The sequence below is a fragment of the Onychomys torridus genome, chromosome 8 (assembly GCF_903995425.1).
Source record: "Onychomys torridus chromosome 8, mOncTor1.1, whole genome shotgun sequence".
NCBI lineage: Eukaryota > Metazoa > Chordata > Mammalia > Rodentia > Cricetidae > Onychomys > Onychomys torridus.
Window position 1 is genome coordinate 92,695,050 of NC_050450.1, and position 18,521 is coordinate 92,713,570.

The window sequence follows — 18,521 nt, forward strand, 5'->3', positions numbered from 1 at the left end:
GGGTATGGTGGTGCACACCTGTAATCTCAAAGATCACCATACTTGGATTTTCCATTATTTAATCACATTTGTATTAATCTGTTTTCTAAGAAATGTACAAAATCTGTAGAACAAAAATCCTAAAACATTCCTAAAACACAAAATTATATTTTACTTGGAAAAATATATCTTTTCTGGAAATGAATATCTTAAGGTTAATAAGATGTCAGTTACTTTTCCCTGAATTTATGTATTTAATACAGTCTCAATCAAGGTATGGACAGCTTCCTTCTAGAACCAGACAAGCTTGATGTAGATGTAAATCAACATATAAAAACTAACATTAGAACACTGATGGGGAAGGGCTGCTACAAGCCAAACCCTACCAGGTGCCAGTGTCTACATTTTTATATTATAAAAGCTTTATGATCAAATCATTTGGTACCATTTCATGAAAATATAAAAATGCCAAAATGATATAGAAAATACAGGAATAGATGTTTGTTAAGCAGTTATACAATACTAGTATCATTTAAGGTTGCTATAGGAAATAATATTGGTTCTTTTCCAGTGAGGATGGTGTGAAAACTAGGTAGGCAAAGGGAAAAGTATATATAGAAAATATTATATATATATTCACAGATAAGAATAAAGCACAAAACTTTCAGTATTTAAGCACAAAAATGAAATCCCAAATGCCTCAGTGGTTTGGATATATGAGAAGTCTTTCTGGTTTTGTTTAAAAATACAGATGCAATCACGGTGCATTATCTTTTTTTTTTTTTTTTTTTGCTTCTTTTCTACAATACAGTTTTGGATTTTTAAAAATTATTGTTTTGTTATTTTGTGTGTACTGGTGTTTTACCTGATTATATGTTTGTACACTATATGCTTGTTTAGTGCCTGTGGAGCCAAAAGAGGGAGTCAAATCCCCTGGAACTGCAGTTATAGACAGTTGTGAGCCACAGTGTGAGTGCTGAGAATTGAACCCAGGTCCTCTGGAAGAGCTCTTACAGACTTAGCCATCTCTGAGGGCCTAAGAATACAATGTTTATTGTGATCTTCAAGGAGACCAGCCAGTGTTTCAGTGTTAGGTTCATTGTTCACTGTGGAGTGTTCATTTGTTTACCAGGTTGAATAAATTCTCTTCTAATTCTGTGGTTCTCTAACAGAAGTCATTGTCTCTTCCCAGGAGAGAAAGAGAGATTTTACAACACCAACATTGACAGAAATGATCCTAATGCCATTTCTGACATTAAGCAAAATTTAGATTCTTTAAGAATCCACCTAACGGATGGCGAAATACAGAAGGTGTTGGATAACACTACTCCTTCTAGTGAGTGGTTATTTCATTTTTAAATAGATTTTTAAGATTATTTTACTTTAAACCAACAAAGGTGCCATATTTCTGAAGTGTCACTTACCCTAAGTGCCCAAGGTGTTTCAGCCAGCCTATTTCTTTTTCCTTCTCTTCCTCCTCCTCATTCTCTATTTTAGAAAAAAAATTTCTTACTTTTTAAATGAATACATTTGTATTAAAGGGCATATTTTATTTATTTACTTCATTTTTAGGGGGAGAATGGATTTTCACCCATATTTCCATATAACAGTTCATCAGTGAAAGCAGTCAGGGCAGGAACTCAAACAGGACAGGAACGGAGAGGCAGGAGCTGATGCAGAGGCCGTCCTTACTGGCTTGTCCTTATGGCTTGCTCAGCCTGCTTTAAAAAAATATTGTTTGTTTGTTTATTTTTGAGACTATAATTTTTGTTTTTTGTTTGTTTGTTTGTTTGTTTATTTGAGACAGAGTTTCTCTATGTAGCTCTGGCTGTCCTGGAACTCACTCTGTTGACCAGGCTGGCCTCAAACTCACAGAGATCCTCTTGCCTCTGCCTCCTGAGTGCTGGGATTAAAGGCATGTGCCGCCACCACCCAGTGAGACTCCATTTAATTACAACGTTTTTCTCTTCCCTTTACATCCTCTAAACCCTCCCACTTATCCTTCCCTGCTCACTCTCTTGTTCATGTCCCCCTTTTTTCATAAATTATTATATGCACATATATATTTATATACACATAATATTCGTAAATATAACTTATGGAGCCCACAAAAAGAAGGTATTTTCAAAGTAATATCCCTGATAGCTTTTATTCTAGATCTGCTTATCACATGTTCCAAGATAATTGTTGTGTTTCTTTTTTATTTTTGTGTTTTATAACTCTGGCTTTATACCATCAAGTAGTCTTTTTAACAGAAAAACCAGAATACCTAAACTGTTCCTTCTCTTTGTTCTAAAGGTGATGTGGTACAGTTTAAGGATATCATCAGAGAACTGGCCAACAGTGATACATTTAATGAGTGCAAGAGTAAGTATAATTTGAGAAAATACAGACAGAAGCCTCATGCTTGTAGACTTACTTATGTATGGATTTAAGTTTTTGATATGTGTGTATGCATGCTTGCGTGTGTGTGTGTGTGTGTGTGTGTGTGTGTGTGTGTGTGTGTGTGTGTGTGTGTGTGTGTGTGTGTGTGTAACTTTGTATTCAAGATGTCAGAGGTTAATGTTGTTATCATCCTCAATTGCTCTCTACCTTATATGTTGAGGCAGGGTTTTTCGCATGAGCCAGGGCTCACTGATTGAGTCTAGTCTACCTAGCTACTTTGTTCTGGGGATCCCTTTTCTCTTTCATGGACTGGGATTACTGGTGGGTTACCTTGCTTGTTGGACATTTATGAGGGTGCTAGATGTCCAAATTCTGGCCCTCACCCTTGTGCAGCAAGTACTTTACCTACTGAGCCAGCTCCTCAGCTCTTGTATGTGTAATTTTTAGCAGAGTCCCTTCTCAGCTTCTTGCCCACACCTCCCAGGTGCTGGTGTGCATCATGCTTATGTGGTACTGGAGACTGAATGCATGCCAGGCAAGCACTCTACACTGAGCTACATCCATGGGCCCTGGCACCATGAGGGGTCACTTTGCTGGTTGTTGTTTACCTTTGTGAGTTAAATGCTTAAGATAATAGGTCTTAATTTAAGTTGTTTTCTAATAGAGCATCAAAACCTCTAAATTTTATGTTACTTCCTGTTTAATAAAGGAAAAAAAAAAGAACAAGTATTCTAGAAAATGAATACATTTCCTGCACACCAGGTTGTTATGGGGCTGGAAGATAGTTCAAGAATTAGGACCTGAATTCTGTCTGTGGTGCTCATGAAAAAGTTCAGTATATAACATGCGGGAACAATGATAATACCTGCTTGTAATCCCAGCAGTGAGAGGAAGTGGACATGGGAGGGCCCCTGGCCAGATGCAGTGGCTTAATTGGCCAACCAAAGTCCCATTGAAAAACGCTAAGTAGCTAAGTACCTATACACATGTGCACACATGCAATCAGGTTATTATGTGATTAGCTGGATGCACTAACGCTGCTTTTATATTTTGCCATCAAAATAGGAATAGAGGACACATGCAGTGTTGTTGATAGAATCACTGATGGAAAAACTGAAGTTAAAGCCCTTTTACCTGCCTTGGAGAGCTTCAAGAAATCTTTACAGGAGAAAGGCCAGCCTGAGGTGTTTCCGACTTCTGAGATGTCTGGTGAGTACTTCAGTTACTTCTCAGGTCTTGCTTAGAGGATGCATGCTCACACAGGCTCTTTTTCAAAGAAAGATAATACTCTATATTAGGGAGCTCTTTATGGAACTAATGCCCACATATTAGTCAAGGTGGAGAATGTTTGCATAGTCTTTACTTGGTTGAGACTAATAGAGGTAATCTTGTTAGTAATATTTTAAAAAGAGATTCTCATCTATTGGAATACAATAGTTAAAATAAAAATATGATATTTATATTTCTTCAGCCCTGGATTCTAGGGGTAACACAGAGCTCCAAGGGTTTTTGGATTCCTTTGATATATAATACAATATCTCTTCACCATTGTCATAGTCATAGAATGCTTAGGCTGGACGAGCTACTGAAGGACAGGATGTGTGTGGCTTCTGGAGTAGTCACCAGAAGTCATCCACTGTAATGGTCTGTTTTCTTTGTGAGGAGAACTGATGTGCACAGCTTGCAGTTTACATCAAGGTGGGCAGCAGTACTCATTTAGCTGCTTGTCCAGCTGGCTGCTGGGAAAGGAATGCAGTCAGAAGCTTTTGTCTCTCGGTTCTGTAATTCCTTCAATCTTTATAGTAACCAAATAAATCTGCTTTTAATATTTGCTCTGCTGAGAAGCTTTGACTAATATTTGTACCCTTAAGTTACGTTACATCTATTCAGTATGGGACCTTTTGGGTATCTGCTCTGTTATTTTGTTTTGCTCTTTTGAGACAGGGATTCATATATCCTAGGCTGGCCTCAAATTTATTGTGGTCAAGGATGATCTTGAACCTCTGATCTTCCTGCCTCTACATACTTATTGCTTAGATCAGTGTGCACCGTCATGTCTAGTTCATATAGTCCTGGGAATCAAACCTAGGGCTTGTGTAGCTAAGCAAACACTTCACCAGTCTAACTTTATCCCCAGCACATAGGATATTTTCTTCATAATATGAAATTTATCTTATCTACCTATTCTAATGTATGATTTAACTAACTATAAAGTACTTGAATTTAAATTGTATTAAACACTCTTAGAAGATGAAGAATATAAAGAGTGTGACTGTTTACTGAGATGATCTTCATTCTGTCATTTTGGATACAAACAATGACCCATAAAACTTAGTTAATTCAAAAATTTAAAATAAAAATAATGAAGAGATTTGGGAATGAAGATCTCCATGAAAACATAATGAAAAGATGAGAACAACTTGAGCGTTCAATAATCATGCAAAATATCTGCTCAAATCTGTAGATGTAACTGTCTTGTTAAATAAGAAATACAGAGCCAGTTGCAGAGTTAAAAGCCAAGAGGTCAGAGCAATAGCTGAGAGTTTAAAACCTTACCCTTCACTGCTCTATCTTTCCTCTCCGCCAGAGAGCTACTTCCTGTGTCCTGTCTTTTATATAGACTTTCTGTTCTGCCTTCTCATTGGTTGTAAACCCAGCCACATGACCTCCTCGTCACTGCCTGTTGTACAGACCTCCAGGTCTTCTATGGTTGGTATTGAGATTAAAGGCATGTGTTGCCATGCTTGCTGTATCCTTGAACACTCAGAGATCCTGCCTAGCCCTGCCTCCCAAGTGCTGGGATTAAAGGCGTGTAACACCACCGCCCAGCTTCTGCTCTGGCTTGCTCTGACCCCAAGGCAACTTTATTAATATACAAATAAAATCACATTTCAGTACAAATAAAATATCACTATACAAATCATAACTACACGGCCATTGAATACAACAACCATAATGAAATTAAAAATGAAAGGTAAAATATACAGAAAATACATAGACTGTAACTTCATGAATAGACTTATTTTTAAGACACATATGCCAGAGAGCTTGGGAGAATGGAAGTGAAAAACAAGGAAGTGATGTGTAGATTTTGTTACACTCTGGGAGCAAACTTCTATGTTCTGATATCTCGTGATAGCAGAGATGTCTGTAAACAGTCTGAGCTGACAGTCCACTGGCCTCTAAGAACTCTTCTTTTTCTGCCTGTTTGGGGGTTGAAGTTGATCCCCCCTTGTTATTTACTCATATTTATGTTTCAGACTTTTAAACTGACATTTCATAGTCTATGTTGACATGTGAAATGGCTGCCACTCCCCACCACACACCAAGACTTGATTCTTTGTGGTTAATGAAGTCTTTACCTTGTTTTATCTGGTGTAAATACAGTCTCATACTATATATTATTAAATTAAATGGATCGATACTGCATAGGCATAATATATAATCTATCTATCTATTTATCTATCTATATACATACATACATACATACATATAAATAATATAGGAAAGGCCAACTGGTTAACATTCAAAAAATAATTTTAAAAAACACAAACACAACAAGTCAACCTGAATTTTATTTTATATATATATATATATATATATATATATATATAAATTAGAGAGGTCCCCAGAAATCCACAAAGATACATCCACTGTAGACTACTGGCAATGGTCGAGAGAAAGCCTGAACTGACCTACTCTGGTGATCGGATGGCCAAACACCCTGTCATGCTAGAAATCTCTTCTAATGACTGAGGGAAGCAGATGCAAAGAACCACGGCCAGGCCCTAGGTGGAGCTCTGGGAGTCCAATTGGCGAGAAGGAAGAGGGATTGTATGAGCGAGAATTGTTGAGACCAAGATTGGAAAAAGCACAGGGACAAATAGCCAAACTAATGGAAACACATGAACTATGAACCAATATTCTTCCCATTTCCATCTTATGTTCTATTCAGCTTAAAATAGTCAATATACCACCAAGCTACAAACATCACCAGCCCTATTCATTTGCTTCTGTGCATAGTTTTTATTTGTTTCCATGTTGAACAGGGAGTAGTGATAGTAGGAAGAAGAGGAAATTGTCCTTTTGTGTCACCAGATTTCAAAACAATGATATCCTTGCAGAAAGTGGCTCTACATGTTGTCTTTTACTCCTACGTATATCTACTTAATGAAAATTTATGTATGTCTCCTGTGTATGAGTTCTAAAATTGTGGGGGGACCACATGAGTTATGTAATAAATGTGATAGGTCCTGAATAGCATTAAAAAGGAAATGGAATACTTTGAAATTGGGTAGAGGATTTTAGAGCATATCACAGGTGCTAAGGGTAAATGTTGTTCTATAAAACTTAAATCTTGATGGGCAGTGGTGTCGCATGCCTTTAATCCTAGCTCTTGGGAGGCAAAGGCAGGTGAATCTCTAAGTTGAGGCCAGCCTGGTTTACAGAGCGAGTTCCAGGACATCCAGGGCTATGCAACCCTGTCTCAAAAAACCAAAAAAAAAACAACAAAAAAAAAACAACTAAACTAAACAAAACAACCCCCACCCCAAACCTTTGAATCTGTGTATTGTGTCTGTATGTTGTATGACTGTGGGAGGTGTGATCACAGAAATTTGATAGTTGAGTGGAATAATATTAACACAATTATTGCCTTAATACATTTTTAAAGATTTATTTTTAGCCGGGCGGTGGTGGCACACTCCTTTAATCCCAGCACTTGGGAGGCAGAGCCAGGCAGATCTCTGTGAGTTTGAGGCCAGCTTGGTCTACAGAATGAGATCCAAGACAGGCACCAAAACTACACAGAGAAACCCTGTCTTGAAAAAAAAAAGATTTATTTTTATTTTATTTTATGTGTATGACTATTTGCCCACATGCATGTAGGTGTGTCACATGCATGCCTGATGCCCTCAGGGTATCAGAGGGTGTCAGATTCCCTGGAGGAGAGTTACAGATAGTCATGAGCTGCCATGTGGATGCTGGGAAGTGAACCCCAGTCCTCTTCAAGAGCAGCCAATGTTTTTAGCTGCTGAGCAATCTTTCTAGCTCCTGCTGTTGTAAGTTTTAAATTGACTCATTTAAACCCTATGTTTTTTAACTTTGCAGAAAGAGAAGTGGTCTTAAAAGAAACAATTGGTTCTTTTGTTGACTCATCTAGCCCAGCAACATCATTCAGCAGTAAGCATACTAAGAATAAAATCAAAATTTTTACATCATCTTATGGTATTTTAAACTTTTCTAAAATACAATTTTGTTTTATCTTTATTTTTAGCATTTTCCAAAAATTCCTTCTGCCTTATTTTAAGTGTTATATCCAGACTTTTCATTCCTTAGCATATTTAATTTGTGTTTTGAGTATAATTAATTATTTAAAATTTCATATCTACAATGATTCTTTAAGGCAAATTACTTGTCTCAGTATATGTATGCTATATAGTAGAAAAATCCCGTTACCCCAGGGGCACATTACCTCTCATTTCTATGAATACCCATGTGGTTATCATCACACTTATGACACATGTTGTGAAAGAGCACTGGAAAGGTCCTGTGCAGGAAAGCTAGGAGAGATGCCTGTGAAGGAGGAAGTCTCCTGAAGTCTAAGACGAGGTCTTACTCTTTAGTCTGCACCAGATGTTTCTTTCCTTGTTTTCCTTCCCACCACTCCTTGGCTTCTGTTTCTGCTTCTCGACCTCCTTCTCTGAACAGCTGCCCAGCTGTTGGCAAACTCAACTGCCGGTGTTACAGTGGCATGTGTAGCAGAAACATCTCTGAGAGCAAACAGTTAGTGACCAAAATGAACTTCCTCAGAAATTATGCAGAAAGAGAGCATCTACCTAACTAGTGTCTGATTTGTTTATTGTTTAATTGACTTCTAAAGGAAAAAAAAAACACTGATGTGTTTTAAAAGCTTTTTGAATCAGAATTCCTTTAAAGATATATCTATCTCCTTTTGTAAGCTGTGGGTACCAAGGATTAAAAAGGACTTGATCTCATTTCCTCCAATATTTGCAGGTTTATTGAAAGAGATTACAGCTTTTGATAATATCAGAAATAATACGATGCCTGCAAATGAACTGATCTCTGATCTCAAGAGTGCTGGAATTCCAATAAGCTACAATACAATGCAGGAGATCCTGAGACAGGCCTCGTTCAATGGTGAAGTCTCCTTTCTTATTGTACAGTTTCTTCTTTGCAATTATTTGGTGTCTTTTTAACATTGAGATGTAGACCACAAGCTGTATAATCCACTCCAGTGATGGATGATGATGATGACGATGATGATGATGATGTGTACATGTGTAATGAGTCTTTTTCTGTCTTGCTAGCCAACTCCCAAATAATTAATTATGAAGGCCCAGCCTTAGCTTAGGTTTGTCCCACCAGTTCTTATAACTTAAATTAACCCATTTATATTAATCTACATTCTATCATGTGGCATTACCTCTCTTCCATCTTGCACCTTCTGTTTCCTTTCTGTGTCTCCTGGTTTCTCTGCCTTTTTTGTTCCCAGAGTCTTTTCTGTCTCCGGAAGTCCCACCTAACCTCTTCTGCCTAGCTATTGGCCATTCAGCTCTTTACACCAATTATAGTACAGATATCCCACAACATTTTCCTCTTTTTGTTTCAATAAAAAGGAAAGGTTTTAACTCTAACATGGTAAAACTGTATACAATAAGAACATTATCAGGTAAGAATTCCATCCACAATGTCCAATCCATTTGTATTTGGCATAATCAGAGAAAATACTCTATTTTTATCTTATCTTGATAAATTTTATACTTAAACCATTTTCTATCATAACTTGTATTACCATCCTGAAACTATCTTTTCAGACCTCAAAACATTTTCTTAGATAAACAGCTTAAGCTTTTATGTTTCTCAACCTTATTGATTTTTAATATAAGTTTATTTTACATTTTTATGTAAAACTGTAAACTATAACTATCTAGTCTTCAGCTCCATCTGAGACCCAAGAAGGATATAATATTACCTGAGTAAACATTAAATAGAGAGCAAACAACTTCCAAAACTATAGAAACAGCAGAGACATCTGGCTGCCTGGACAGTCACCCAAGGTTTCTCTGTTATATTGGGGCATCCATCTTTGGTCTACAGGTCTAGAATATCTGACAGATATTTTTGTGAAGCAGGAATTTTGAAGGACTGTCCTATCTTGTCTTTGCAAAGTTTGACAATTACTTTCTTTTGTGTCCTGCTTGTCCAATTTGGACGCATACTGTCAGCAATTGAGGCAAGGGCAGTTTCTTTTCCCAGTGGCTAACTTTGCCACAAATGAAAGCAAACTCCATATGGGGTTCTTTGATGGCCATGGCCTTCTTTGAAGTAGACTGGTGCTGCCAGGGGCAGATGTGTCTCGCTGTTATGAAAAGCCTTATGCTGTTAAAACATTTTAAATGTCATATTCTGTAGGTCTTTGAAGTATGGCCATCTATCTTTTAAAAATATATCTGTTTGACCTTAAAAACATACCTAACATTACTGTAAGTTTGATTGTTATAGATGACTACTAACCTGTCTTTCTTTATTATCCTAAATTGCTTTCAAGGACTAAAACTTTACATTACATTTTTAAATGAGCTGCATAGGTACAATACCTAAATAAGAACAGAAATATGTACAGTGTAACAAAAATAACCTTAAATTTGTATCAATATAGAAAAATCTTTTTTAACTTATAAAAATATAAACAAGAGTAGAAATATATAGAGTATTTTCTAATGAAAATAACCTTAAATTTGTATATAAAAATCCATACCAATGTGAAATATTTGAGATTAATAGTTGCTTTTTAGTTTAAAGTAGATTAAATAATCTACTCTTTTACTCTATCATTCCTATACCCCCTATTTTCTTTTCAGAAAGAGATCCTTGAATCTAACTTCCCTTGATTAGTTTCCTCCCTCACTATGACCAGTAACGATTTGCAACCAATCCCCCCCCCCTGCTAAATGATGACAAACATTTATAACCACTGAACAATCAAAACCCACCCACCCCACCTCTTGGGAATGTGGGTGTCATATTTTTTTTAAATTACTTCCCACTGTCGGGGGGTGACAACATCTTTATGGGACCCTGAGGAAATGAAGATAATGATAAAATCCTGGGAGAGCTGGCTGTATTATTTTTTATTTAGTCTCTGTGTGATGATAAAGTGTAGAGCTTATCTGAAGTCTTGGCTGGATAGTCTGTGAGGCTGGACCATCTCAGCTAGCAACTTTGAAGTTGTTCTGGATGCAGAATTTTGAGGAAACTGAAACAGAGGCATTTTGAGACTGGATCACCTAGGCTACTTGTCTTCATTGGTATCTTTTTTTTTTTTTCTGAAAACACACAAACTTTTAAAGGTTTTAAAAGTGCCATCTAAGCACATTTTTAAGCATACTGTATCTGCTCAGAGGTTTTTTTTCAACCTTCCCTGAGAACCTAACCTCATGCTGTTGGGTATGGGCAGGAACTGCATTTATGGACCCAGCTCTGGGGAATTGTTGAGCATGCTTTCCCGAGTCCCCAAGAACAGCAGATTCTGTTGTGAGTGCTCTCCTGTGGCACTAGCAGACATGACTTCTCCATCTGTGTGACCAAGCCATGTGTTGGAGCACCAGTGTAACAAGTCTTTTTCTGTCCTGCTAGCCAGCTCCCAAATAGTGACACAGAGACTTACTAATTATGAAAGCCCAGCCTTAGCTTAGGTTTGTCCCACCAGCTCTTATAACTTAAATTAACCCATTTATATTAATCTACATTCTATCATTCAGTCACTCTTCATTTTGGATATTGAGGCAGGATCTCTCACTTGAATCCAGAACTTGCCAATTCAGCTTGTCTAGCTATATATTTGCTCAGGGATCCCTTGTTCCACTTCTCACAAACTAGAATTACAGGTGAGCCACCACACCATTTGGTGTTTACTTGGTGGCTAGGGTCCTCATTCTTGCATGGCAAGCACTTGACTTGCTGAGCCATATCCCAGGCCTCTCTCTGTTTTTCTGATTAAAGTCATTCTTCCAATTGAGAAACAAACTGGCCTTTGAGATATAACAAAAAATAAGGCATACATAGATAGATGGGCTAGAAGATTATAACAGAAGGTAGACATATTGAAAATGCATTAAAATTCATGCTATTTTCTCCTGGGGATATTTATCAGTCATACTCTGTGTTTCCTAGATCAAGTCTATTTTACATATATACATATTTATATTCATATGTAAAATTTATATTTTAAGCTAAGTAATAAATAAAAATAGTTAAAACTATTTGGAAGGAAGAGATTCTGGGTAGAGCTATCTCAGATAGCTCTGGTTTTGATCCTGTCACATTTCAGAAGTTAGAATATTTGGCTATTTCTATCTTCTGTCATAGTTGTTTAATGATGGATTACTGTCACCTGCTTGTCCCACCTCCTGTCAATTAGTGATTAGTAGCACTAGCACTTTGCCATTTTATAATTATGACCTTCTATTTTTTAGAAAATGATGAAGTAAGTGTCAAACAAATTTTGGAGAACTTAAGTACACATAAACCAGATTCTGTATTGGAAGGTGGGTAAATGCCATCTGACTTAAAATAATTTTTAAGGCTTTCACTGTCTTAAGATACTATTTTTGAAGCAGCATTATGAAATATAACTTGTACATAAAATTATGTTTTTATATTTAAACTGCATGATTTTGTGAAGTGTTGGCCTGTGTATTATAATAAATACATCCTACCCCCAGATTTTCTCCACATCTCTTGATAATGTCACCTGCCTTCTCTACCTTCTTTCTACTTATCACCCCTAGGCAATCACAGGTCTTTCTGTCACTAAAGATTTATGTTTGGATTTAAATCCTTTTTTGTAGTTAGAGTTTTCCTGCCTGGCCCACAGTCAGGACAAATCTCTCTTACCCGCCAGTCCCACAGTCACTCAGACCCAACCAAGAAAGCACACAGAGACTTACATTGTTTAGAAACTGTATGGCTGTGGCAGGCTTCTTGTTATCTACTTTTTCTATCTTAAATTAACCCATTTCTGCTTATCTATACTTTGCCACATGGCTTGTGGCTTACCAGTGTCTTTACATGTTGCTTCTCATGGCGGCGGCTGGCGGTGTCTCCTCCCAGCCTTCTACTTCCCAGAATTCTCTTCTCTCTTGTCCCGCCTATACTTCCTGCCTGGCCACTGGCCAATCAGAACTTTATTTACACAGAGCAATATCCACAGCACTTTTTGGTAGCTTCCTTTACATGTTGAGGTTTATCAATGCCTAACATGCTTTAATAACTCATCCTTTTATTACCAAGTACTATTCCATTTTATAGGTATAATACAGTTTATCTGTTGATTTGGTGGTATATGATGTGTTCAGTTTGGAGCTTTCACCTAAAAGCTTCTGCAAACATACATATTAAAGTTATCATATAAGCATGCTTTTACTTCTGGTTAATTACCCAGAGGAGGGTGACTGGGCCATATTATGATGCATGTTTAAGTTTTTGAGAAACTGTTTTATAAAGTGGTTACAGACTTTTCTATCCATTGGCATCAGTAGTGGAAGTATTTGAGCACACCAGTGTTACCACGTCTTTGCTAATTGTAATGTAGTAATGTAACTATTCTTACAAGTGTGAGTAGTGTGTCACTGTGGCTTTCTTTGTATATTCCTGGTGACTAATGATGTTGAAATTATTTTCATTTCTTTATTTTTCTCTTTATATTTCTTTGGGTTTATATTTTTTACTCATTTTTAAGTTGGATTATCTTCATTATTTCTTTATATATTATGATGTAAGTGCTTTATCAGCTATGTCTCCTTTTTTTTTTTTTTTTTGAGACAGGGTTTCTCTGTGTAGTTTTTGGAGCCTATACTGGCTCTCACTCTGCACACCAGGCTGGTCTCGAACTCACAGAGATCTGCCTGGCTCTGCTTCCCCAATGCTGGGATTAAAGATGTGTGCCACTGCTGCTGGGCCTTGAGTGTCTTTAGAAGTTCATTAATCTTACTTTTAGGAACCTAGTTAATCACCTTTTTTATGGATTGCACTTTTAGTGTCATATGTAAGAAATCTTTGCCTTGCCAAGTTCTTAAAGGTCCTACCACATCTTTTCTTGTCCTCTCCCTCCTTTCTTCCCCTCCTCCCTCTCCCTCCTCTTTACTCCTCTTCTCTGTCAGGTCTTGTTATAGAGCCCAGCTGGCTTCAGATACTTGATGCTCTTGCCATGGCTTCTTATGGGCCCATGGCCTTTATGCCCAGTTAGTGTGTGTTTTCTTCTAATTGTTTTATAGTTTCATGTTTATATCATATTATCAGTTTTGAAATATATATTAGTTTTTTGAGACAGGGTTTCTCTGTGTAGCATTGGTGCCTGTTCTGGATCTTGCTGTGTAGACCAGGCTGGCCTTGAACTCACAGAGATCCACCTGACTCTGCCTCCCAAGTGCTGGGATTAAAGGTGTGCATGATGACTGCCTAGCCATTTTGAATTATATTTTTAAACACTGGGATTCTTTTATTTTTTTGTGGTATGCCCAGTTCTCATTATTCCTTTGTTCATTTTGAAACTGAGTCCTAATCTATCTCCAGGCTGGTCTCTAACTCTTGAGTGAAGTGGTCTTCCTTCTTCAGACTCCAGCTTTTTAGTTTCTGTTAGCTTTTTATACTGAGATCAAAACAACTGGTCACCTCAGGGAAATACTCAGAATAATGGAGTTGATGGCTAATTTGATTAGTTTTGGAACCATGGAGACAATGTTGTGATATATATTTGGCAAGCTGCGTGAATTATTGGCGTATTATTGTTTATCACATAGAACATAAAAGCATTTACAAAGAAAAAATATGAAGTGCCTTTGAGACTGTCCATTTGCTTTCAGATATACAAACAGCCCTTAGTACTATCAAGTTGATGAGCTCTGACAAAATTCAAGTTGCCAACTTAAAAGATGTTTTTAGTGACCTCAATATTCCGTTAAGACCCAAGGAACAGCAGATGTTAGAGAAAACGCTTAATGCTGACGGTATGTATAACCACTGTCAGTCTGTTTGCCTTAACAAAATAGTTCTCCCAAGATCAATCATTGAGCTTAATAAATACCTTTGTGTGTTTGAGTTTTTGATACAGTGTCTATGTAGTCCAGGCTGGCCTGGAATTGTGTATCCCAAGCTATCTTGAACTCTTGACTCCTGAGGTTGCGGATGCCCGGTGCCACTCTGGCTAATAGAACATTTTTAATAAGCTTAATGAGCATGTTTAACACCACACTTTAAAGTCTCATTTGTTGATTCCACTCGGTTAAGGCAGATTTGGTTTGAACCCTTGGTGAACATGAAGGAAGGTAAAGTGGTTCTCTGGGAGGGTTGAGGTGATTTGAAACTGTTAGGAAGAAAAAGAGGGGTCTTTCTGCTCTGGCTAAGATATTTATGACATGAGGTTGAGTGAGAACATCCAAAGCTTTCAGACAATAAGACAGAGGATTTTTAAATTTGGAAACTATTGTGTGTACTTAAAGAAATTGATTCCTAAAGTTAGAAAGGAACTATATAGCATAAGTAAGGGGGCTGGTAGGGTATGGGGAGAACCAGAGGGTGATGGTAGCAAAGTGTGTAGCAGGAAACTTAAAGAGTCTTATTAATAAAATCAAACTCAGAGCCAGGTATTGGGGTGAACGCTGGAAGATCAGAGAAGCAGAACAAGCCACAGCTTTCTCACCTCGGCAGTTCCTCAGCTGGTCTTGTTTCCTCTGACTGGAAGCTTCTGAGTCCTCATCCAGAATGGAACTCAGCTGAACTGCTGCTTAAAAGCCTAAAAGCTTAACTAGCCAAATGCTTCTAGTTTCTGATCCTCACGCCTTATATGCCTTTCTGTTTTCTACCATCATTCCCTGGGATTAAAGGCGTGAGTCACCATGCTTGGCTGTATCCTTGAACAGGTGGATTTCTTCCTCTGGAATGCTAGGATTAAAGGCGTGTGCTACCACTGCCTATCCTCTATATTTAATATTGTGGCTGTTCTGTCTCTGATCCCAGATAAGTTTATTAGGGTGCACAATATTTCAGGGAACACAATACCACCACATTTCTCCTTTTTTTGAGGAATCTGTGGCTTGTTCTGCTTCTCTGATCTTCCAGCATTCACCCCAATACCTGGCTCTGAGTTTGATTTTATTAATAAGACTCTTTAAGATTCCTGCTACATCAGTAAATATAAACAAATAAGATTATAAATACATGGCATGAAAGTACATGTCAGTTTGTATGTTGAGTGTATACCAGTAATAAATAAAATTAAAAAATTCAAAACATAATAAAGTGAAAATAAAAAACATGGCAAAATAAAACCAATTCCTAGGACATTTTTCTTTCATTCATTATTAAATGAGCTTGGGCATTGCTCTGTTAGTTATATTGACTAGGGCACTACATGGCATCACATCAGGGATATAGTGTCATCTATGTGAATAGAACCAGCTCAAGTTGTGTAGTGTGCTCAACCTGACATTCAGTGCCTTTAATATGGGGTTATATACTATGCAGCATATACAAATAAATAAAAATATTTACATTTCAAAAACATTTGGTGAGATAAGATATGAAAGACAAAAGGATGGTGGCTAGAAATGTAGCTCTGCTGGCAGAGTCCTTGCTTTGCCTGAAACGCCAAGTTTGATCTAGTCCTGTAGAAACCTCATGTGGTGGAATGTCCCTGTAATCCCAACACTCAGTGGGTGGAGGCAGGAGGATCAGAAGTTCAAGCTCATTTTCTGCTATACAACATGAAGCTTGCTGTGTAAGAAGACATACAATGGGAACCAAATCCACACAGGGGGTAATGGGGTAGTCAACAGAGATGTTTTAGAAGAGATGGCTTTGGAGTTGAATCTGAAACATGAGTTGGAATTTGGCAAAATTCAGAGACACAGAGAAGGAACATCAAAAGAGTTAGGTAAGAAAGTTCATTGTGTACAAAATGTAAACATTAAGTGGTATTAAGGGACACCAAGTAGTCCAGAATATCTGATGTCTTTTCATATGTGAGATACAGGAGGACCATCAGGTTTTAACCCAAAGATGAAACATTTATATTAGGATATATTTGTGGGCAGAAAGTTGAAAATGTGCAATAGGCAGTAGTCCAGGCTGGAAATAGAAACTCTGAAGTCATCCACATATAACACACAATTAGAAGACAACTAAGGGAAGATGCTGGATGAAGTGAGAAGAAGATCGGGGACCGAGCACCAGGGCATGCTCTGGTTAAGCAGCGGTGGGAAAGAAAGGGTAGTTATAAGGGCCTTAAGAATTAACCAGAAAGATGGGAAAGAAATCAAGAGGTAGCTGTATTAACAAAGGAAAGCAAAGTCAGTTCGAAGGAGGGAAGTATTAAATTAGACAAGAATTAGGAAGTTCTCACTAGCTTGGTGGTAAGTAGTTAACTGGTAGACTTGGTAAGAACAGGTTTAGTGGTGGTTGATGGAAGCTAGCCACTGATAGTTGGAGCTATAAATGAAGATATTTTGCAGAAATTAGCCTGTGATAGAAAGGGAAGGGATAGAGTAGTAGTGAGGAGGAGTGCAGGATGAAGGGGGGAGTTTTAAGGGAAGTAAACAATGATCTGGTTTTGACATGAGTGGGATTTGAATAGATGCACAGTGGGTAGCATTCCGGACAAAAGTCCCCAGTGCAGAAAACTGTACAACATCCTCTAAGTGGGCAATAAGCAGACTGATGTAGCTCACTGTGGATATCCATCATGTTTCTTAACTGTTAAGTTAATCTTTGTGCTGCCTTTCTCTTTATAGAAAACGGAGACATTTCCCAAAGGACTGCTCTTTTAGCACTGAAGAGCAATAAGCGTCTACAGGATTTTAGAGGTGAGGATAATTGAGAAGCTTTGTGTACATTTAGAATTTAGAAAAAGGGCCATCATTGTTGAAGGGATTGTCTATTTACACACAAATATAGCTAATATTTTATCTTATTGAATAAATGGAACATAGTAGTGTAAGGGCTTAGAAGAAGGTGAGCTTCTTATGTGCATGTAAGTCGGGTTTTTAACTTTGTTTATTAATTTCTTTCTTCCTTCCCTCCCTCCTTCTTTCCTCCCTCTTTTTCTCCTTCGTTCTTTCCTTTCTCTTCTTTAGTAGTATGGGGAACTGAATCTATACCCCAGTGCTATTTATTAATTCTTGTGTGTGTGTGTGTGTGTGTGTGTGTGTGTGTGTGTGTGTGTGTACACATGTGAATGTGCATGTGCAGAACAGAACCAGAGGTCAACATTGGGTATTTCCCTTAACCTCTCTTTACCTTATTTTTTGAGACTGGGACTCCTTCACTGAACCTAGAGTTCATTGTTCTAGCTAGACTGGCTGTCTGATAAGGACCCTCTAGGACCCTCCCACGCCTACCTGCATACACGTGACTGCTTTTTATATGGGTGCTCAGGCCCACATGCTTTTTTGACAAGCATGTTACTTATTAACCATTTACGCACTACTTTACTATTAATGCTTAGTTTCCTGTTTATTGTAGTTTTATTTATTATTTATTACTTAGTTTTAGGCCTTAACTTAGATCTTTCATTCATTCATTCCAAATTGATGTTTGTATATTCTCAGAGATAGACTTCTAGCTACATTCTTAAGCATTAATTTTTTTTGGAGGCAATGTGATTTTCCCAGAATCACTCACTGAGGAGACCTTTCTTAGCACATCTTTAGTACCTTTGTTGAAGATAGTTCATATTTTCTTGACTGTTCTTGGACAAGCTACTTAAAGTACAGTACTTACATATACAACTAACTGTATAGATCATAGCACTTGCCCTAAATATTCTTCAGGGATTTTTTTTTTACATTTATTTCCTTTATTTGGCACTTATATCCTTTGAATTTTGTAATACATTATTTATACCAATTATTATTAGAATAGCCCTTACTAAAGTGTTTGTTTTTAAATAGAATGGAGACAGGCATATGAGAGTAAATTCCCCTTTACGTTAACATTAATTTCCAATTATTAGCTGAAGTTCAATTTCTTCTATGAGTTTGTCTTACATTTGGTTCTATTTAATGTATATTAAGTAAAGATTTAAATACATATTTAGAGCAAGTGACTGCTTAATGCAAAATGAACTGGGCTATCGTGTC